This window comes from Bos indicus, chromosome 7, assembly GCF_029378745.1.
Source record: "Bos indicus isolate NIAB-ARS_2022 breed Sahiwal x Tharparkar chromosome 7, NIAB-ARS_B.indTharparkar_mat_pri_1.0, whole genome shotgun sequence".
In the NCBI taxonomy this organism is placed as follows: Eukaryota; Metazoa; Chordata; class Mammalia; order Artiodactyla; family Bovidae; genus Bos; species Bos indicus.
Window position 1 is genome coordinate 61,486,035 of NC_091766.1, and position 23,661 is coordinate 61,509,695.

Genomic DNA, 23,661 nt, shown 5'->3' on the forward strand with positions numbered 1-23,661 from the left:
TTTACAAACATTTTATTGGAGTATAGATTTTGGGGTTTTGGGGGGGTATTACAGTGTTGTGTTAGTTTCAGGTGTCCAGCAAAGTCATTCAGTTATACATATATTCATTCTTTTCCAAATTCTTTTCCTCATATAGGTTATCAGAATACTTAGTAGAGTTCCCTTTTCTATTCAGTAGGTCATTGTTGTTTGTTTTTTACTTATCTTATATATAGTAGTGCCTGCGAGCTCTGCAGCCCCACTGCCCGTAGCTCACCAGGCTTCTCTGTCCATGTGATTTTCCCCTCAAGAGTACTTGAGTGGGTTGCCATGCCCTCCTCCCATGTATTATTGTGTGTACCTTAATCGCAAACCTCACTTATCCACCGCCGCCCCCCTCAACCACGTTTTCCCTTTGGTGACCAGAAGTTTGGCTTTTTGAAAATAATTTTATGTATTTATTACTTAATTTTTGGCAGCGCTGGGTCTTCATTGTTTTATGAGGGCTTTCTCTAGTTTCCGAAAGTGGGGGCCACAGTTCCTTGCAGAGTGTGGGCTTCTCATTGCAGTGGTTGCTCTTCTTGAGGAGCACAGGCCCTAGAACTGGGGCTCAGTAGTTGTGCTGCACTGGCTTAGTTGCCTCTAGGAATGTGGAATCTTCCCGGATCAGGGATGGAAGCTGCATCCCCTGCTTTAGCAGGTGGATTTCTATACACTGTGCCACCAGGAAGTCCCTATAAGTGTGTTTTTGATATCTGTAAGTCTGTTGCTGTTTTGTAAATAAGTTCATTTGTATCATTTCTTTAAAAAAATTAGCAACTTTCCCCGGTAGTTCAGTGGTTAAGAATCTGCCTTTCAATGCAGGGGATTCAAGTTCCATCCCTTGTGGGGGAACTAAGATCCCACATGCTTCAGGGAAACAAAGTCTGAATGCCACAACTCCAGAGCTTGCCACAACTAGAGAGCCGTGTGGCCCATGACCCAGTGAAGAGCCTGCATACTGCTACTAAGACCTGCTGCTAAGTCACTTCAGTCGTGTCCGACTCTGTGCGACCCCATGGACTGCAGCCCACCAGGCTCCTCCATCCATGGGATTTTCCAGGCAAGAGTACTGGAGTGGGGTGCCATTGCCTTCTCCGACTAAGACCTGACACAGCCAAATAAATAAATGTTTTTAAATAAAAGGAGTCATAGCACCTTAAAAAATTAGATTCCACATATGAATAATATCATATGATATTTGTCTGTGATTTACTTCAGTTCAGTTGCTCGGTCATGCCCAACTCTTTGCAACCCCATGAACTGCAGCACGCCAGGCCTCCCTGTCCATCACCAACTCCCAGAGTCCACCCAAACCCATGTCTGTTGAGTCGGTGATGCCATCCAGCCATCTCATCCTCTGTCATCCCCTTCTCCTACTACCCTCAATCTTTCCCAGCATCAGGGTCTTTTCCAGTGAGTCAGCTCTTCCCATCAGGTGGCCAAAGTACTGGAGTTTCAGCTTCAACATCAGTCCTTCTAATGAACACCCAGGACTGATCTCCTTCAGGATGGACTGGTTGGATCTCCTTGCAGTCCAAGGGACTCTCAAGAGTCTTCTCCAACACCACAGTTCAAAAGCATCAATTCTTCAGCACTCAGCTTTCTTCACAGTCCAACTCTCACATCCATACATGACTACTGGAAAAACCATAGCCTTGACTAGAAGGACCTTTGTTGGCAAAGTAATGTCTCTGCTTTTGAATATGCTATCTACGTTGATTATAACTTTCCTTCCAAGGAGTAAGCGTCTTAATTTCATGGCTGCAGTCACCATCTGCAGTGATTTTGGAGCGCAGAAAAATAAAGTCAGCCACTGTTTCCACTGTTTCCCCATCTATTTCCCATGAAGTGATGGGACTGGATGCCATGATCTTCGTTTTCTGAATGTTGAGCTTTAAGCCAACTTTTTCACTCTCCACTTTAACTTTCATCAAGAGGCCCTTTAGTTCTTCTTCACTTTCTGCCATAGGGTGGTGTCATCTGCATATCTGAAGTTATTGATATTTCTCCTGGCAATCTTGATTCCAGCTTGTGCTTCTTCCAGCCCAGAGTTTCTCATGATGTACTCTGTATACAAGTTAAATAAGCAGGGTGACAATATACAGCCTTGACGTACTCCTTTTCCTATTTGGAACCAGTCTGTTGTTCCATGTCCAGTTCTAACTGTTGCTTCCTGACCTGCATACAAATTTCTCAAGAGGCAGGTCAGGTGGTCTGGTATTCCCATCTCTTTCAGAATTTTCCACAGTTTATTGTGATCCACACAGTCAAAGGCTTTGGCATAGTCAATAAAGCAGAAATAGATGTTTTTCTGGAACTTTCTTGCTTTTTCCATGATCCAGCTGATGTTGGCAATTTGATCTCTGGTTCCTCTGCCTTTTCTAAAACCTACTTGAACATCTGGAAGTTCACAGTTCACTTAATATGATGATTTTCAGGTCATCCACGCAGTCCATGCAGATGGCATTATTTCATTCTTTTTCATGGTCAAGTAATACTCCAGTGTGTATATTTACCACTTTTTATTAAGATTATCATTTTAAAATAATTTTTATGTATATATTTTTGGCTGTGCTGGGTCTTTGTGGCTGTGCAGGCTTTTCTCTAGTTGTGTTGAGCAGGGGCTGCTCTCTAGCTTCAGTGCTCGGGTTTCTCATTGTGGTGGCTTCTCTTGCTGGGGCGCACAGGCTCTAGCGGGCATGAGCTTCAGTAGATGTGGCTCCTGGGCTCTGGAGCACAGGCAAAATAGTTGTGGCACATGGGCTTAGTTGCTTCATGGCACATGGGCTCTTCCCGAATCAGGGATCGAACCAGTGTCCCCTGCATTGGCAGGTGGATTCTTTATCACTGAGCTGCCAGGGAAGCCCTACTACTTCTTTATTCATTCCCCTGTCAATGGATATTTGAGAGGCTTCCACATCTTGGCTGTGGTAAACAGTGCTGCAGTGAACACTGAGCTGCATGCATCCTTTTGAACTCTAGCTTTCTCCAGATACATGCACAGGAGAGGCACTGCTGGGTCATATGACAGCTCTGGTTTTAGTTTTTTAAGGAACGGCCATACTGTTCTCCATAGTGGCTGCACCAATTTATGTTCCCACCAACAGTGTGGGACGGTCCCCCTTTCTCCACACCCTCTCCAGCATTTATTGTTTGATGATGGCCATTCTGACCAATGTGAAGTGATACATCATTATAGTTTTGATTTGCATTTCTCTGATAATTAGTGATGTTGAGCATCTTTTTATGTGCTTTTTGGCCTTCTATATGGCTTCTTTGGGGAAATGTCTATTTAGATCTTCTGCCCATTTTTTGATTGGGTTGTGGGTTTTTTTTGACATAATTCCTTGTTGGTTACTTCATTTGCAAGTGTTCTCTCCCATTGTATCAGCTGTCTTTTCATTTTGTGAATGGTTTCTTTTGCTATGCAGAAGACTGAATTTAAGGAGGTGCCATTTTTAAATTTTTGCTTTTATTTTCATTATTCTAGGAGACAGATCCAAAAAGTATTGCTGTGATTTATGCCCATGTTCTGCCTATGTTTTCCTCTAAGAGTTTATAGTGTCCAGCCTTACGTTTAAAGAAGGCGATTTTAACTGAAAATACACATTTGTGGGCAATTTGGAATTCTGACTTCAAAGTCTGTGTTTAATAACAACTTCCATATATCCCTCTAATAACACCATTGAAGGACCCTGAAGGATTGGAATGAAGACATGAAGAAGGGACAAAAAGTAGGCCATGGGTTGTGCTCTGTGTGTGTGTATATATGCAGAGGTGTGTGTATATTAATATATCAATACATACATGTACATATAAAGCCTACATAGAGAAATATATATATAATTTTTTAACAAAATAGCAATTAGTAACATAGCACGTGGCTCTTTGTGTACTGTAATTGATGCCATTGAACAACTTGGGCTTGATTTCAGGAAGAGCTTTTTTTTAATTTATTTATTTGTTTCTGGCTGCACTGGGTTTTCGTTGCTGCACATGGGCTTTCTCTAGTTGCAGTGAGCAGGCCAGCTCTATAGTTTTGGTGTGCGGGCTTTTCATTGCGGTGGCTTCTCTTCCTGAGGAGCGCAGGCTCTAGGGTGCTCGGCCTTCGGTAGTTGCGGTACACCAGCTGAGTGGCTCTGCTGCATGTGGAATCTTCCTGCACCAGGGGTCAAACCCGTATTGGCAGTTCCTCTTAGCCACTGGAGGAAAGCCCAGGGAAGAACTTCTTTTTAAAAATGTAATGCCCTCTTTCCCCTCTATGAAAAGTAATTAATTAAAGAAAACCATAGAATAGAAATATTCAGAGTGGCGAGCAAGAAGAAAAAAAGAAACGACAGTCTTATCCACCACTGTTAATACCTTGGTGTGTGTTCTTTCCAAACACCATCTCTGCACACGGATTGGCCAAAACATTAGTTCAGGTTTTTCTGTAAGATACTGTGGAAAAACCTGAACAAATGTTTTGGCCAATCCAAGCATACAGAAGAGGCACATTTAAAAAAAAAAAAAAAATTGGGGTATAATTGATTTACAATGTTGTGTTAGTTTCAGGTGTACAACAAACTGAATCTGTTATACAAATACATGTGTCCACTCTTTTTTAGATTCTTTTCCCATATAGCCCATTGCAGAGTATTGAGTAGACTCTGCTGTGCCAGATAGTAGGTCCTTATTAGTTATCTATTTTATATACAGTAGTGTGTATGGAGGTACTTCTTTTTTAAAAGAAAATAACTTTACAACATTTTTCCCTGATAGTATTAAAAAAGCATGCTCATTATAAACAATCCTCACACTGCAGAAAAGAAATAGCAAAAAGTAAAAATCATCTCTAAATTCTTTCTTCTCTAGATATCACTATTATCAAACTGGAGGATCATTCCAGAAATAATTTTGTTTACTTGTATCTGTACCTATAATATACAGTCTTATGTAAATGAAATTGTGTTCTGTATGCCATGTGGTGACTTTTTTTTCTCTCTCAACATTGTGGACATCCTCCCATAACAACAAATAGAGATCTACAACATTTTTTCACAGATATTTAATATTTCATTTATTATTTTGAATATTAAGTGCATTCATACAAATTAAAAAATTAAACATACCAGAGCTCTTCCCCTGGCATCGCCCTCTCCACTCTGTCCTAGGGCCCAGGGGGCTGAGCTGTCCTGAAAACCTCAGACTATGTCCCTGCCCTCTGGTTCTGGTTAGAACTCAGAAGAGACCGGAAGGGAGAAGCAGAGGGCAGACTTATTTCCCTGGTCTCTGTCTGCAAGCTGGCTGGGTCCTGTGACTTGGGATTCTGTGGGATACCCCTTCTCTGTCTTCAGGTCTAGAAATACTCCCTCCATTCTCAGGAGGTGACATTACCTGCTGTTAACATCCCAGGGGCCTGTGGTTTCCCTGCATTCAGGCTGCTACAACTTTATGCCTAATTTGAATATTAAACTCTTCTCCCTTTGCTTAAGAAAAACCCTACTCCTCTCCTGTCCTGAGAAACCCAGTTCTCTTCTTTGCAAGCAACCAGGAATCGCTGTAGGTCTTCTCTGTAGCTCAGTTGGTAAAGAATTGGCCTGCAATGCAGGAGACCCTGGTTTGATTCCTGGGTTAGGAAGATCCCTTGGAGAAGGATTAGGCTTCCCACTCCAGTATTCTTGGGCTTCCCTGGTGGCTCAGCTGGTAAAGAATCCACCTACAATGAGGGAAACCTTGGGAAGATCTCCTGGAGAAGGGAAGGGCTATCCACTCCAGTATTCTGGCCTGGAGAATTCCATGGACTGTATAGTTAATGGGGTTGCAAAGAGTCGGATACGACTGAGCGACTTTCACTTTCATGAATCCCTGTATCACATTTTTTTTTAACTACCATATGATATTCCTCTCTATAGCTGTCCCACTATTTATCTAACCAGTTATGTATTGTAGGACATTTATTTCCAGAATTTTGAAATATAAATAGAAGTGTCATGAACACACTTGTGATATTCTTTCGTCGGCGTAAACTGCCAGCAGTCAAAGGCAGTATGTACTTTAAGTTTTGATATTTGTAGCTAAACTGCCCTCCAGAAAGTTGTTATCAATTTTCACTTCTGTTAAACTGAGACTCTAAATCTACCTCCTTACTGTATTGTATTTCTTCTGTAATTAGTAAAGTCAGACACGTCTTTATGGATTGTTTTGCACATTTGCATCTCTTTTGTGATTTGTCTGTTTATATCCTTGGAAAGAAAGAACCATTTTGTTCTGTGGTATTGAGTTCCCCAGTGGAGGAGGTATGTTAGCAGAGACTGGAGCATTATTGAGTAAGTTTCTGCTTTGGATAGAGTTGTCTTAAGCATGTCCCTGGTGGTCCAGTGGCTAAGAATTTGCCTTACAATGCAGGGGACATGGGTTCGATCACTGGTCAGGCAACTAAGATCCCATCTGCCGGGGATGAACTAAACCTGTGCAGCACAGCTACTGAGCTTTTGTGCCACAACTAGAAAGTTTGTGCCCTGCAACGCAAGATCCTGCATGCTGCAACTAAGACACAATGCAGCCAAATAGACAAATAAAAGAGATGTACTGAACAAACAGATCTCTAAACCTCAGTGAGGGAAGGCTTGATGAAGGGAGCACGGCTTCATATTGTGGCTAGAGGCAGCCCACAGTCACCTCAGGACAAATCTTTCCACAGGAAAGTGCCAGAAGCCTTCAAAGTCACTGTTTTCAGATTCCACTGTCATTTTATAATCAACATGTTTATTACTTCAACAGAGAGTTATTGGTTGTGGGTCCTTGGGCAAAAACTGTAACCTCTCTGGGCTTCAGCTTTGTCATCTGTGGAGTGGGATAATAACAGTATTTTTTAAAAAAGAAATGTATACTGAGACATATTTTTATAGGGGACTTAGTGCCAAGCTCTGAAACACAGCAATAATGGCTCTAAGGTAAGACTTGAGAACAGAGTAGGAATTACCTAAATGAAGGCAGGAAGAATGGCCTGAGCATGGACCCCAGTATAAGAAAAGGTCCTGGGGTGGGAAGCATTTCGAGAGTTGAAGATTTAAAAACAGCTAGGCTGTTGTGTGTGAGGGCAGACGGACAGGAGGTCAGGCTGGAGGAATGTCTGGAGCCACTGTCTGAGGGCTCTCACCTCCCTTCTGCCGTGTCTGTTTTCCCCATCCCAGCCCACCCCACGTGCCGTCAATACTGTGAGCACAGGGGCTATGTCTGCCAGCACCTCCCTTGCTGATTCATGCGTTCGATGAATGCTTATTGATCACGTAGTATGTATCTCGTCCTGTTCTAGATAATGATCCATTCTATCTTGGAGTTCACCTTCTGGCAGGAAAGGCAGACATACTGTCTAAGGTAATTTTCTGTTGTGTTAGAAGATAACCAGCACTATGAAAAAAGAAGTCCAGCAAGGAAAAGTGTGTCAAGGTGTCTGAGGAAAGGGGGTGGGACAGGTAGGAAAGCGGATGGGGCATTTGCAGAATTAAATAGAGAGCCACTGACTTCCCAGGTGGTCCAGTGGCTAAATACTCCATGCTCCCAACGCAGGGGGCCTGGGTTCAATCCCTGGTCAGGGAACTAGATCCCACACGCTGTGACTAAGACCTGGCACAGCTGAATAAGTAAAATTAATTTTAAAAATATTTAAAAAAAAGAGAGAGAGAGAGGGCAGAGTAGCCTCGTTGAGAGATTTGAGCAGAAGCATGAAGGAGGACAGGGGCAGGCCTTCCCTTTATCATCAGTAAACTAAGGGAAGATCATTACTGGCAGAGGGAGCAGTGTGTACAAAGACCCAGAGGTAGAGAAGTACCAGTGACGTACTGAAGGACGAGCAGGGCCAGGCGGCTGGATTTGGAGTGAATGAGTGAGGGGAGGTGGAGGTGTAACAATGTAACGATGAGGAAAAAAATGGTGGAGGGACCTCCCAGGCGGTCCTGGGGTAAGAATCTGCCTGTGGATGCAGGGGACATTGGCCCCCTGGTCCGGGAAGGTTCACATGCCATGGGAGGACAAAGCCCATGCGCCACAACCAGTAAGTCTGCACGCCGCAGCTACTGAGGCCCCCACGCCTGGAACCTGTGCTCCTGCAACAAAAGCAGCCCCCACACCTCAACGAACAGTAACCCCCCACTCACCACAACTAGAGAAAGCCCTTGCACAGCTATGAAGACCCAGCACAGCCAAAATTTTTTTTAAAAAACTTAGAAAAAGAAAAGAGAATGAGTGGCAGGGGCAGATTATATAGGCCTTTAGGTCATTGTAAGGATTTTGGCTTTTGCTCTGAGTAAAAGCACTGGAAGGTTTTGGGCAGAGAAGTGATGGAATGTGACTCATGTTTTAATAGGATCAGCATGGATGCTCTGTGGAGGCTAGTCTCTCAGTGGGGTGGCGTGAGGGACTACAGTGGAAGCAGGGGTCGCGGTTAAGAGGTGAAACATGGTTGGTCGGTGAGACCAAAGTGGCATTAGTTGAGATAGAAGGAAGTGCTCAAAATTTGGTTATATTTTGAAAGGGGATCCAACAGGATTCCCTGGCAGATGAAACCCGGGCCATGAGAGAAAGGGCTGGCAAAGCTGCCTCCAGCGTTTAAGGCTGGAGGAACTGGAAGGACAGAGTCGCCATCAGCTGGGATAGGGAGGCTGCATGCACACATGCTCCGTGGCTCAGTCGTGTCCGACTCTCTGTGACCCCGTAGAGTGTAGCCCGCCGGACTCCTTCATCCATGGGATTTTCCAGGCAAGAATACTGGAGCAGGTTGCTATTTCCTTCTCCAGCAAATCTTCCTGACCCAGGGATCAAATCCACATCTCTTGCATCTCCTGCATTGCCAGGTGGATTCTTTACTACTGCGCCACTTGGGAAGTCCTGGGGAGGCTGAGGGTGGAGTAAATTTTGGGAGGAATATTAGGTGTTCAGTCTTAGGCCTGAGTTTGAGATGTTTGTTATATATCTTAAGTGGAGATGTCAAGAAAGTTTTGGGGGTAGATGAGTCTGGAATTTAGGCAAGGCTTTCGGATGGAGGTGTACATTTGGGAGTCTTCTGCATCCTGATGATATTTAAAATTATGAGACTGTTTGTGACCACTCAGGAGCTGAGTGTAGATAGAGAAGAGATCCAGGGACTGAACTTCAAAGTGTGGGGATGAGGGAAAGAGATAGCCAAGGAAGAAGCAGCAGGGAGCAGTGAGATGGGAGGAAAACCCAGCCAGGGAATGCCCAGAAAGCCGGGAGAGGGAAGGGAGGCCAGGAGGAGGGAGTGGGGGCTATGTCCACATGAAGAGAGGTTGAGGGAGATGTGGACCGAGAGTGACCACTGGTGTAGCAGCTCGGAGGCCACTGGGGACCTTGGCGAGTGGTCAGGGTGTGTGTGGCAGGGGCAGAGGAGGGGAGTGCAAAAGCTTGAATGGAGTTGATTGAAGAAAGAAAGAGACGGAGGTACAGACGGTGCTTAAATTTTACTGCGAAGGTGTGCCGAAGGGCAGAATGAACAAGCAGGATCAAGAGGTTCTTTTTCTTCTTCCTACTTTAATAAAACAGAAAAATATCAGTAACAGATATTTGTATGCCAGTGGGAATGGTCTAGTAGAGAGTGGAAAAAGCTGATGGAGCTGTGTCCCTGAGTAGGAAGAGGTGACCGACTCTAGTGCACAGATGGAGGTAGCAGCTTTAGAGAGGAGCGTGGATAGCCGATCTGTGCAAACGGGGAGAGGGGTGGGGCTGGAGGGTGAGCACGTGGGAGTGGAGCCTGACAATGTTCTAGTCAGGGAAGTGGGGCGAGAACAGATGTGAGGCTGGGGGTGGGCGAATATTGAAGTTTGGTGGTGAGAGAAGGTTTGAAACTTCACCAAGAACTAGAGGGAAGAGAGGGTGATTCTGGGCCTTGCTTAAAGGTCCACTCGATGTTTTCTCAGCCATGTTCAGCTGCTTGGATGTAGGCAAAGGGTCAGCAGAGGGTTGGATTTCACTGGGGTTGCAGTTTTGCCAAGAGAAGACAACTTGGGAGAGGAACAGGGGATTGGAAGGTGAATGTATCAAAACTGTGACTGCCACTGAGCAGGTGCTAAAACTGGGGTAACTGGGGTAGAGAGAGCATCAGGGGTGAGGGACAGCAGGAAGATGGTGGGAAAAATGGATTTGAGGGCCCAATGGGGCAAGGGAGGGCTGAAGTCCAGGTACCAGCTGATACTTTGAGATGGAGGTCAAGGATGGGGGTGCGGGGGGCATGAGATTGAGATAACAGTTTGGGGCGGAGTTTCAGACCTTGGCAGTGAGTGGTTGACATTGGGGCGGAGGGGATAATATCCTTAGGGACAGGTCAAGGGACCAGAGGCCTGGGTGATGGCAGCAGCATCTCTGTGAATATTGGAATAACCAGGAACTACAACAGGAACAAACTGGTTGAGGGTGGTACCGCGGCCAGGGGCAAGCCCTCAGAGACGGGAGGCTGTGGCCCAGAGGGTGGAAGACGTCTGCCCCGAGGTGGAGGCCTGGGTGCTGCAGTGCGGAGACAGGATTCAAAACGGGCATCCTTTGGGGAGGAGGGACAGAGAACGGCCTGAAAGGGACAATGAAGAGCAGGGAGAACAGCCCGTGGTTTCTCTCTCCCCTCTTCCCTTTTCTCTCCTGTCCCCAGGCTGTAGAAGAGAAAGCCACTGGGAGGCCTGCAGGGGAATGCGTTGTCCTCAGAGGAGAGCAGACATCCCAGGGCAAGACGAGCGCTTTCAGAGAAGGGTTCCGCTGTAGGTGTTCTGTCGACGGGGGCGCTGGGGAGGGGCTGCCTAGGGCCCATAGGGAGCAGAGTGCTGGGCCAAGGGAGGCCCTGGGTGCCAGGTGGAGGAGAAAGGCAGCGTGAGACCAGTGACCCAGCACTGCAGCTATTCCATGAATGACGGCGGCACCAAGCCCTTCCATCAAAGACGCACTAAAGTCAGACCCCGTGCCCATGACTTGCATGTATATTCTCATTGAATCCTCCCGATAACTCTGCGAAGCAGCAATGTTTGTCCCCTCATTTTACAGCTAAGGAAACTAGTTAGCAGCCAACAGCCGTCAACAGTGGTACTGGGACTGCGGCCCAGACAGTCTGACTCCAGAGCCCCAATACTTTTAATCTCAGATCCAGGCTTTTTTTTTTTTTTTTAACGTATTTGTCGAGTGGATGAAAGAGGAACTGGGAATTAACCTCGAGAAATCCAAGCCTATTCCTGCACCCTGGAGCACAACCTGGAAGCCCCCCTGCTTCCCTTTCTTCGCAGCAGAGTGTATTTTAATTTGCCCATGGGCTTCATTCTTTGGAGGGAAGTTCTGCTGGAGGGAGCAAGGGGGATAGTGGGCAGAGGAAGCTGTGGCCCAGAGAGGGAGTGTTAGCTCACCAGAGAAACATTGCCGGACGTCAGAGAGTAACTGCAGCTCAGTGGGAGCTGGGGCTCAAAGATGGGGCCCAGCCTGAAGCAGCACCCTGAATCCTTCCTGGAAACCCTCAGTTTCCATCTTCCACCGGTTGTGACCCACCTGCTTTGGATTTTTACAGAACTCACCTGAGCTTATGGGACTGAACTCTGCCAGTACTTAGCATACAGAGGGGAGAGTTACAGGGTCTGCTATCATTGTCTTTGTCTAGGACTTCCCAGGGGGTTCATTGGTTAGGACTCCATGATTCCACTGCAGGGGGCGTGGGTTTGATCCCTAGTCAGAGAATTAAGGTTCCCACAGCACAGAAAAAAATATTGTACAAAACAAATGCTAAAAAAAAGTCTTTGTCTAAGGAGGAATATAGATGTGAGAGTTGGACCATAAAGAAGGCTGAGGACCGAAGAACTGATGCTTTTGAACTATGGTGTTGGAGAAGACTCTTGAGAGTCCTTTGGACAGCGAGGAGATCAAACCAGCCAATCTTAAAGGAAATCAATCCTGAATATTCATTGGCAGGACTGATGCTGAAGCTGAAGCTCCAATACTTTGGCCACCTGATGCGAAGAACTAACTCATTTGAAAAGACCATGATGCTGGGAAAGATTGAGGGCAGGAGGAGAAGGGGGCAACAGAGGATGAGATGGTTGGATGGCATCACTAGCTCAATGGACATGAGTTTGAGCAAGCTCCGGGAGTTGGTGATGGACAGGGAGGCCTGGTGTGCTGCAATCCATGGGGTCACAAAGGGTCAGACACGACTGAGCGACTGAACAGTAACAACAAAGGATAAATACGGGCAAGAAACAACAGTGTGTGCATCAGGTTTAGCAACAGGCGGTGAGGGGGCCTATGGGGTCCCCGGGGGCAGCTCTGGCTTGGTCAGGGGCCTCCAGGCAGGTGCCTAGAGTAGGGGTGCAGAGGACGAGCAAGGGTCAGCCAAGACAGAAAGAAGAAGGTGGGGAGAGCTCCCAGGCTGAGATAACAGCCTGTGGGAAGCTTGAAGTGTGGGGAGGTGGGCCCTCAGGGCTTCGGGGTTAGGCCTCTGTGCTGTTGGGGAGAGGCTGAGGGCCTTGACGGGCAATGAGCAGCTCCTCCACTCCTAGGCCTAGCCATTTCTGCTGGGTGAGGATGGTCCCAAAGAAAGGCAGTGCCAAAGAATGCTCAAACTACCGCACAATTGCACTCCTCTCACACGCTAGTAAAGTAAAGCTCAAAATTCTTCAAGCTAGGCTTCAGCAATACGTGAACCGTAAACCGCCAGATGTTCGAGCTGGTTTTAGAAAAGGCAGAGGAACCAGAGATCAAATTGCCAACATCCGCTGGATCATGGAAAAAGCAAGAGAGTTCCAGAAAAGCATCTATTTCTGCTTTATTGACTATGCCAAAGCCTTTGACTGTGTGGATCACAATAAACTGTGGAAAATTCTGAAAGAGATGGGAATACCAGACCACCTGACCTGCCTCTTGAGAAACCTGTATGCAGGTCAGGAAGCAACAGTTAGAACTGGACATGGAACAACAGACTGGTTCCAAATAGGAAAAGGAGTACATCAAGGCTGTATATTGTCACCCTGCTTATTTAACTTGTATGCAGAGTACATCATGAGAAACTCTGGACTGGAAGAAGCACAAGCTGGAATCAAGATTGCCGGGAGAAATATGAATAACCTCAGATATGCAGATGACGCCACTCTTATGGCAGAAAGTGAAGAGGAACTCAAAAGCCTCTTGATGAAAGTGAAAGAGGAGAGTGAAAAAGTTGGCTTAAAGCTCAACATTCAGAAAACTGAGATCATGGCATCTGGTCCCATCACTTCATGGGAAATAGATGGGGAAACAGTGGAAACAGTGTCAGACTTTATTTTTTGGGGCTCCAAAATCACTGCAGATGGTGATTGCAGCCATGAATTAAAAGATGCTTACTCCTTGGAGGAAAGTTATGACCAACCTAGATAGCATATTAAAAAGCAGAGACATTACTTTGCCAACAAAGGTCTGTCTAGTCAAGGCTGTGGTTTTTCCAGTAGTCCTGTATGGATGTGAGAGTTGGACTGTGAAGAAGGCTGAGCACCGAAGAATTGATGCTTTTGAGATGTGGTGTTGGAGAAGACTCTTGAGAGTCCCTTGGACTGCAGGAGATCCAACCAGTCCGTTCTAAAGGAGATCAGTCCTGGGATTTCTTTGGAAGGAATGATGCTAAAGCTGAAACTCCAGTACTTTGGCCACCTCATGCGAAGAGTTGACTCATTAGAAAAGACGCTGATGCTGGGAGGGATTGAGGGCAGGAGGAAAAGGGGACGACAGAGGATGAGACGGCTGGATGGCATCACTAGCTCAATGGACATGAGTTTGAGTGAGCTCCAGGAGTTGGTGATGGACAGGGAGGCCTGGCGTGATGCAATTCATGGGGTCACAAAGAGTCGGACACGACGGAGCGACTGAACTGAACTGAACTGAGGATGGTCAGGGTGGGGTCCCAGGGAGCTGCCCCGCCCACCGTGAGGACTGCAGAGGGCTGGAATGATGTCTTTCCCCTGGGTGTCCACTAGATGGCGCCCGATCACCAGGCCTCTGGGGGGACAGAAAGGCTTTGGCTGGGGCTGGTACACTGGAGTGAGGAGTGGGGCGGCGGTAAGCTTTGTAATATCCGAGCCCCGAGCTTGCTTGGGGAGTGTAAACGTAAGTCAGCGTGTGTGTAAATCTTCACGTTTGTCAGGATATCTACTTGGGACACGGCTGTGATTCGGCTTTGGTGTACATTCTCCCTTAGGGCCTTGTCACAGCTCAGGAGCTCAGACTATTACTTCTCCAAAGTGGAACTGAGACAGAAGAAGGTTAGTGCCATGCCCAAGGTCACTTGGCTGGTTCAAAGTGGAGTAAATAGTGATTGCCACCAGGCGTCCTAGGACAGATACCAGCCACGTGGCAGGACCCACTGGTGAAGGACTTGCTCTGAGTCACTCTGAATGGAAGAACAGAGTCCAATGGGTTGGTGGTACCGGGATACGAATCCTGGGCATTTATCCATTTAGCATGTTTGTTGAACACCTACTACCATGTGCCAGGCACCGTGCTGGGCATTGGTGAACAATAAAGCAACTGGTAACAGACATGGAGGCTGTCAGGGAGACAGCCGGAGTTAGCCAGCTGATAAGCAGACCCAAGAAGGTTGGGGGGTTGGTGAGGGAGCCTCAGTCTTAGAAGGGCAGCAACAGGACTCAGGGTCAGAAGGTGCAACCATGAGGCGGGCAGAGAAACAGTTGAAGCAGAGGCTACAGCTCATGCAAAAGCTGCCAAGGCGGAAAAGTGTTGAGCGACTGCAGGGAGATGGGGGGCTTGGGGGGAGAGGGGAGGGAGGGGAGGTCATCCCTGGGGCGGAGTTGGGGGGTGGGGGGAGAGGGTGTCTGACGACTCTGGTGAGGGGTGTGTATTATCATCTACATACCGTAAGAAGGGAGAGGAGCTTTAAGTAGGGCTTGCACAGTGTGATTTGCGTTTCAAAGTCCACTCTGGCTTTGTTTAGGATTCGGGTGAAGATGACCACACAGGTGAGAGAAGATGGTGGCTCAGAGCATGCTGGCAGCTGCAAAGGTGGAGGACAGTGTCTAGGTTTGAGAGGTACTTTGGAAGTAGAATCAGCAGGATTTTCAGATGGATTGCATGCAGGGGTGAGGATGATTCCAGGTTCCAAGCATGAGCAACGGGTGGACAGTGGGGCCATTTCCCAAGGTGGGAGAGCCTGGGGGAGGGCCTGAGCTGGGTGGAAGATGGGAAACAAGGTCAGGCTCTGTTATTTTTGAAGCCATCCCTGTGAAATCCTAGTAGAAAGATGGGGCAGGCAGTTGGGGCTCGTTGGAAAGGTTGAGGCCGCTGAAATAATCTCCAGAGCCTCTGTTGTTCATTGTTCAGTCGCTAGATAGCGTCCGACTCTTTGTGATCGCATGGACTGCAGCACACCAGGCTTCCCTGTCCTTCAGTATCTCCAGGAGTTTGCTCAAAGTCATGTCCCTTGAATCAGTGATGCCATCCAACCATCTCATCCTGTCACCCCCTTCTCCTCCTCCTGCCTTCAATCTTTCCTGGCATCAGGGTCTTTTCCAGTGAGTCAGTCAGGAGTCTGTATATTGTGCTTATTACTTATTAGTTTAAAAATATTTATTTATTTGGCTGCACCTAGACTTAGTTGCAGTGCTTGGGATCTGTCTTTGTTGCAGCACGCACACTCTTAGTTGCAGCATGTGGGATCTAGTTCCCTGACCAGGAATTGAACCTGGATCCCCTGCTTTGGGAGCATGGAGTCTTAAACACTGGACCACCAGGGAAGTCCCTAGATTGAACTTAATGTCAAGGGACTGGATGAGCTCACTCAGCCCAAAGTCCAGGCAGCTCAATAATGGGAGACTGTGAGGAAAGCCCCATGGCTTCAGGTGTGATGGGCAGCCTTCTGGATGTATTGATGACTGGTGGAGAGGGGCGGCCTCTGTGAGGGTGGTGCAAGGAAATGGCCCCTGAGGATGTGAAAGACCAGGATTCAGGTGGCCCTGGGGCCACGTGGAGGAGCCGGACTTGCTGACTCTGCCTCTTTGTCTGCTGAGACCTTCCTTCCCAGGAGCGCTTCCCCCACCACCATCTGGCAGATGGCCCCGGGGACACAGACCCTGGTCCCGGGCTAGGGGGGAGGGCGGCTTCTGGGATGGGGCTGTAATTTCAGTTGGGGGCCGGGCTCCTGGGTTTCAGTGCCACCTGGTGTGAGGTTCCTCTTTCTGGCACCTCCCCCACGACTGTCTCTGCTGACCGCCCCACCCCCCTGCTGCAGTTAGTGAGCCTCCTGCAGAGGAGGGGAGGCGGGCCAGGCCCAGGGAGTGCTCCCACCTGGAAGGGGCTGCCAAGTTTAATTAGTGCTTGTGAAGCCTTGGTATCTGCCTCTGAGAGCACCACCTCCCTCTCCCTGGACTTTCATCTTTGAAATTTCCCCACCAGCCTGGATGAAAGGGCCAGGGAGGGGCCAGGTATTAATAGTAATTATTAGTTTCACAAATAAAGAGGAGAAACGGAATTATCTCCGAGCCCAGCCAACTCGTTCGCCCCTCTTTGTGTGCCTGTCTCTCCTTCCTCTGGCTCCATTTCCTTTCTCTTTGCACTTTTCCTCCTCTTCCCCTCTCCTCCCTGCCTCCGGGCCTTGCCTCTTCTGTCTGTCCCCATCTCAAGGCCTCAGGATCCGCTTGCCCCCCTCAGTCTCTCAGCTCTCTGTGTTGGGATATCCGGAGCACCAGGACATTCAGGGAGCACTCCTGTGCTTCTCTGGGGTGCAGAGGCAGAGGGAGAGGCAACGTAGCGGGGAGATGGGGTAGAAGGGTGTCTGTGTCCATTCATTTATTCATTCACTGTTTTCCAAATAGCTACTGAACATCTGCCATGGCCAAAGCACTGGACTGGGCCCTTAGGACTCAGTGCTGGACAGGACAGACACGGCCCTGCCCTGGGGATCTCCCGGGGAGGCTAGGTAGTAAACAGTAAGCTGACAAGTTACACTTGAGGGCATAGATAGATGCCTGCTAGGAAGGGATAAACAGCAGCTATGATGCAGAGCTAAGGGTGGGGGCCCCGTGAGGCTGGGGGATGAGGGACGCATCCCCCTGAGGAGGTGGCGTTCCAGCTGAGAGCTCAACAATGAGAAGGACCTCATGAGAGAATTGTTGAGAAAAGTGTTCAGGGCAGGGAGAACAGCCTTTGCAAAAGCCTGGGGTGAAGACCTCAGAGGTGGACCTTGTGAGAATATGAAAGGAGGATGAGGTGGCAAGAGGTGGGGTCCAGAGAGCGAGGCTGAGGTGCGCTGGGGCGGGTGGGCCCACAGCCGGGCCCCTGTGCACTAAGCGGGGCTCTGTACCTCACTGAATGTCCTGCTGTCCCTGGTTTGGAACTCTTAATTTACTAATTTATTTGGCTTCATCAGGTCTTAACTGTGGCATGCGGAATCTTTCACGTGGCTCATGGGCTCCGGAGTGCTCAGAGGCTCAGTAGTTGTGGCATGGGGACTCAGTTGCCCTACAGCATGTGGGACCTTAGTGAAAGTGAAGTCGCTCAGTCGTGTCCGACTCTTTGCGACCCCATGGGCTGTAGCCTATCAGGCTCCTCCGTCCATGGGATTTTCCAGGCAAGAGTGCTGGAGTGGATTGCCATTTCCTTCTCCAGGGGATCTTCTCGACCCAGGAATTGAACCCGGGTCTCCCGCATTGCGGGCAGACGCTTTACCGTCTGAGCCACCAGGGAAGGCCCGTCCCCGACAAGGGATGGAACTTGTGTCCCTTGCATTGGAAGGCAGATTCTTAACCACTGGACCACCAGGGAAGTCCCTTTGGAGTTCTTCATTTTTAAGCAAGGGGTTCTTCTATGTTTGCATTTTGTACTGGGCCTCATCAATATGTAGCTGTCCCTGCTTGGGGAGGTCAGCAAAAGAAGTGACTTAAAAAAAAAAAAAAAGTAAACGTGTATAGAAATATGAAGGCTGGTGGGCTGGTGTTTGGTGAATGAATGAATGAACGGAGGAATTTGGGTGCACATGTGTGTGAGCTTACCTATGAGGCTGTCACCGGGCCATGTAGGCCTGGCCAGGAACGCTGCTGACACACAGCCGTGGCCCTGTCGTGCTCCCGAGTCCTGCAGCGCCTGCTACATTTCTCAGGGCCGTTGCCAGAGAGGCTCCAGGGGCTAAGCCCAAAGCGGCACCAAGCCCAAAGTGGCACTGTGAACAGGGGTGGTGTGGCCAGGCTTCTTCCAGGCCCCGTTTGGGGAAATAAGGTGACTCCTCTACCCCAGCTGGAGGCAGCCCTGTCTTCCCTGTGAGACCCGAGACTTTGGAGCCAGAAAGATTTGAGTTCAAATTGCCTTCACATCCTCACAAGTGGGTGTGTGGATGCAGATAACTGGACTTTGGGCAGGTGATTTGCTTCTTCAGTCCTCAGTTTCCTCATCTGTAGCATGGGGATCACTACTTAGAATTTCTAAGACGATTCAATGTGGTAACGAAAGGGAAGATTTTGGCAGAGTCAGAGCTTGGTGAATATTTGTAATAATAATAGTTTTTATACCCATACAGTCTCTGGAGACTTGGGTAAAGATTTGCTTCTGCCGCCAAATGTCTGCATAATCATGAACAAGTCTCTGAATCCTCCTGGTCCTCAGCTTCCTCTTGTGTTAAAATTGGGGTGATAACAAGCTAACTCGTCTCTAAGCAGGGTGGTCAGGACGATCCCACACATTCACTGCGGAGCTTGTTTGAGAACTGATGTGCCCATATGACTTGTTGGCACATTCCCGACCCCTGCCTCCCCCATCTCAGGGCAGATTTTCTCCAAATACGCCCCTTCCTCGGAGAGAAAAGTGTCCCCCCTCCCCACACCTCACCCAGTTCTTGGCAGTGCATGGAACCCAGTCCCTGGATTCCCAGCCCCGAGGGTGGTTGTCCTCAGGCTAGAAAGTCTGCCCGGGAGTGACCCTCCAGGTCAGGGTCTGAAGTTGGGCAAGGAAGAGGAAGGTCCACAGCTGGGGCAGTGTTGGCTCGGGGGAGGGGGCGGGGGGGTGAACTAAAGGCAGACAAAGGAGCTGGAGCCCCAGTCCCCGCGGTCTGGCTTCCTGCCTGCCTCTGGGCAGGAAGCAGCCAGAAAGCTGTGAGAATCAGTCTCTGACTAAGGGCCCAGGCGACAGTCTTGGAGTGGGTAGAGCCCCGACTTCATCTCCCACGTTCACCACCAAAGGCTGATTTTGGGGAGCCTCCAGAACCCATGGGAAGCCCTGAGCAGCACCCAACACCAGCCTGGGAAGGCGAGCCTCTCCTGATAGGAGTCCTGGCCAGAGGAGACAGGAAGGGAGAGCTACAGGGTCCTTGGCCACCCGCGAGTGCAGACCCGGTGGGCGGGAAGGTTGGGTCCATGTCCAGCTGCTGCGGTGAATCAGCAATGTGACCACAGGGTCACTGAGCCTCTCTGTGCCTCAGGCTCCTCATTGGGAATGTGGGGGTAATAGTCACGCCTTCTCAGAGTGTTACTGGGAGAACTAAGTGCCCTGAGGTTCTTAACAAAGCCTGACACATAGTGAGTGCTTTGGAGAGGGTAGTTATTATTATGGGCTTTTAAAAAATGAGGCCATGCCGTGAGCCACGACAGATTCTGTCGGATCTCTGGATGGACTAGTTTGATGCCTTCCCCATTTTGATTTTGAGTTTTTGGACGTGCTAGGTCTTCCTTGTTGTGCACCGGCTTTCTCTAGTTCTCTAGTTGTGAGTGGGGGCTACTCTTTGTTGCAGTAGGTGGGCGGGCTCCTTGTTGCAGTGGCTTCTCTTGGAGCACAGGCTGTAGGTGCACAGACTCTAGAGCGCGTGGTCTTCACAGCCACTAGAGTTGTGGCGCATGGACTTAGTTTCCTCGAGGCATGTGGAATCTCCCCTGACCAGGGATCAAACCCGTGTGCCCTGAGTTGGCAGGTGGATTCTTAACCACTGAAGCAACAGGGAAGTCCAGCCTTCCCCTGTATTTTGCTCTACTCTTCGCTGGCAACAGTCATTCATTCGTTTATTCAAGAAGAATTTATGGAGCATTTTTGTGGCAGCAAAGTGATGGGGGACCCCAAAATGGAACGGTTCCTGGACAGGGCATTTGAGCGAGAACTAACTGTGGGCTTAGTTTCTGTATACTCAGACGCCCACTGCCCTGGAGCTGTGTGTCAGCCAGGTCACAGAGCAGGGAGCCCAGGGGAAGGCACGGACACACAATCACACAGCTACTGCTAGCAGTAATGGAACCGAACCCTGGCCCACATCAGTCCAAAGCCAGTGCCTTTCCAAATCAAGGTTCCAGGGCTGCCTCCCTGCAACACCCTTTGACTGCTGCATCTGCACCCCCACTTTGGCAGAGCCAGAGGCCACCCCCACTCCCTGGAGGCCAAAGGTTGGGCTGTATTCTGCAGCCCTCTCTAGCAGGATTTTTGTCATTTCCTCCCTGGTTCTCCTGACCATGCAGAACAACCTTGGGGCTTTCCCCAGAGGGGAAACCCAGCCTGGAAGCAGCCCAGCCTGGAAAATGTGGCTGTGGGTAACTCCTGATCTCCTTAGTTGCAGAGCATCTGAGTGCCTGGGAGTGGAGCAGGACCAGGGGCGGGAGCACGGTGGGGGGTGCTCCCTGAATGGGTGCTGAGCCAGTGATTCCCCTCTGGCTCTGTAGCCTAAGACAGGTCACAGCCCCTCTCTGGGCCTCAGTTTCCCCACCTGTGAGAAGTGGAACAGTAACAAAGCTACAGCACCAGGCCCTTGCATGGCCTTTGTGCTGGGAGTTGACAGGCTGATGGCAAGTTCTCCCGCCCATCTTTCCTCTTGGGCTTTTGTGAGGATAAAGAAGGCTGTGGCTACAAAAGGACTTTGAGACAGAGGACAGAACTGGATACCAGCTGATGCAGAAGCTGATGGCTGTTGACGGAGACCCTCCCCCACCAGGTCCAGCTTCTGCCTCACCCAGACTCTGCCTATGCCCAAGCTCCCATTCCCCAGATCCCCTGTAGAACCTGGGGCAGGAGGAGCCTGGGAAGAGCCTGGTTGGAACCAGGAAAGCCTGGGCCTGGCACAAGCATCCACAAGCTATGGGGTCACCCACTTGGCTGCAACCCCGCCATGGACCTTCCAGCAGCCTCACTGACACCTTGCCATGCCGGGTTTGTACCTTGACTTTCCCACAGGTAGAGGTGGGGCAGGGAGAGCAGGAAGAGGAGGCCTGTGGCTAAGCAGGAGGCCACCTTCTGGCAGATCACCACACTCACCTTATGCCTGGGTGGGCCTCAGTTTCTCCACCTGCATTGTTCAAACATACATCACAGGACCTCACAGCCTTCTGAGGTGCAGTGGGTGAGTCTCCGACTTCTGCCGTCCTCAGACCTCCAGGCCCTAGCCTCGAACAGATGGAGACCAGTTCCACCCTCAGGGCCTTCCATCTGGGATCTGAACCACAATTCCCAACCCCATCTGCTTGCAGCAGCCTCCCAAAGGCTCTCCAGAGTGGACGGAAACCAAGGGTGGGGAGGCAGGGGCATGCCCCCTCCCCAGGAGGACTCAGAGGCAGGAGTCTCACTGCCAGGCTTGTGCACACGGATGGAGAGCTGATGAGCCGGAGGGATGGTGGGAGAGGCAGCACCATGTGGAGAGGCCAGCGCCCTGGGCACACAGGCCCGCCCACCCCCGCTTCCTCCGGCTGGGCCAGATGGTGGGGGCGGCCGAGGAGAGGGATCCTCGCTCCTTTCTTCCCCCACCCAGGGGCTCTGCAGGGGCCTGGATTTCTTTCCACATAGAAGACACATGGGGAGAAGCCTTACCCACACGCAGACTTGGGGCAACACATTAATCTGGTGGAATCACATTTGAAGCGTTACAGAACCTGAGTATGCTGGAGAATTCTAGAATCTCAGAGGCACAGCATCTCAGAATTTTAGAAAAGTGAGTCATAGATTGTAGCTTTCTAAACTGTGCTGTGCCAACATTGTAGCTACTGGCCACGTGTGGTTATTGAGTCCTTGAAATGTAACTAGTCTGAATTGAGATGAGCTGTACATTTAAAATACATAGTAGATTTTGAAGACTTGGTACAAAAGAAAGACTTTTAAACATCTCATTAATAACGTATTAATTACATGTCAAAATGATAATATTTTGGATATACTGGGTAAAATACAATATTACTAAAATGAATCTCACTTTTTTTTGTTGTTGTTGTTTTTAAAACATGACTGCTAGAACATTTTAAATTTCATGTGTTTCATTTCAGAATTTTAAAGAGATGGAATTTCAGAACCAGGTCTCCAGATCTTTACATCACCAGCTGACTTTGAACCTTAGATATTAACTCCCAGAGCCTGGGAGAATCTGAGAAGAATCCTGGTCCTTCTCCCAGCACAGGGATCCTCTAGCCCACCCTGACCAACACTGACCAGCCTTTGCCTACCCATTCCCTCCTCCAGCAGAGAACTCAACTGCCACCATGGCTGCCGGGCTTTTAGAATGGCTACAGTTTCCGGGTGTCGGGTGGCATCTACTTCCCACAGCTTTTTCCACCCTCATGGTTGGTTTCCAGAGCCTCTTCCAGGGCTTCCCAGAACAGGTCTGCATCCTTCTTCCCCGTGAAAGGTGTGGAATTTGAGTTCTGACCCTACCCCCCACCCCAGGCCGCGTCCTACAGGCTGCAGGGTTTACCTCGACCCCTGTTCCCCTACAGGTGAGCTTCAGGGAGTTTCAGCTCCTGATGCCCCTATCTCTTAGCAGAACCTGGGACCCCAGTGATCAGGTGAGGGTCTTCCAGCCTCTCTCAGTCTATAGACTATCCTGTTTGTCTGTCTGGGGAACTGCCTTCCCTGTGCAGTCTCCAGGCCCTGCCCTGTTCCCAGCTCCAGAGGATGTATGATGGTGACTGCTGGTGCTGGGATGTTGGGGTGACACAGGAATCGGGGAGTTGATTCAGGGTGCCTTAAATCTGCCTGGAAAATGCTTTTTCTGATTTTAAGAGATGTTGGGGAGGAAAAAGGAAGAGGCTTTCTTACTGACAGACTCAGGAATTCCAAGGCAGTACTAATAGGTGACTCACTCAGCATCTGAGCAGTTCTGAGAAGGAAGATCATAGGTCAGTCAGGGAAGGCGTCCTGGAGGAAGTGGGATTGGAGCTAGGACTTGAAGGAAAGGAGGGGGTGTTAGAGTTGCGAAGAGGTGGAGATGAGGGCATTCTCCTCGGCAGGAAGAATGCTGGGCACACATGGCCGGGACCCAGGCCTTGAGGGTCCCAGGTTGCCTGGAGTAGAAGGGTGAGAGGGCAGTAGGGCTGTGAGGATGGGTCAGCTGGCTGAGGGCCTCTGGGGAGGTGTGTGTGTACAATAGAGAAAGGGGGAGTCCCAGTTAGCTGTAGGAGGACGTTGGGTAAAATAACAGTAACATCTGTAGCAGCTATGCCAGGCACGGTGCTAAGTGGTTTCCTAATATTTCATTTATTCTTATCAATAACCCTATGATGTAAGTACTGTTATTCCCATTCTACAAATAAACAATTGAAGCCACGGTAAGGGACAGTAAGTGATGACTGACCTTGGATTTCCACACAGGATAGTCTGGCTTCAAAGCTCTTAAGCATTGGATGGGGGGTTGTGGGGAATGGAGATTGGTGGGGTGAGTGGTATGTGCAGCGGGTAAGTGAATGGGTGTGA

The 23,661-nt window shown here is 49.2% G+C and overlaps 1 long non-coding RNA gene across 2 annotated transcripts; it reads right to left on the bottom strand.

The window, feature by feature from the left end:
- Positions 1-9,447: 9,447 nt before the first annotated feature.
- On the bottom strand, positions 9,448-21,880 carry LOC139184200 (uncharacterized). 2 transcript variants are annotated; one of them, XR_011567753.1, is made up of 4 exons: positions 21,790-21,880; positions 21,241-21,364; positions 14,882-15,019; positions 9,448-9,544 (listed from the first exon to the last, which is right to left on the bottom strand). It is a non-coding gene; the product is annotated as an uncharacterized lncRNA (long non-coding RNA). The 2 variants fall into 2 exon arrangements; XR_011567752.1 differs by having other exon boundaries at positions 9,448-9,547.
- Positions 21,881-23,661: the final 1,781 nt, after the last annotated feature.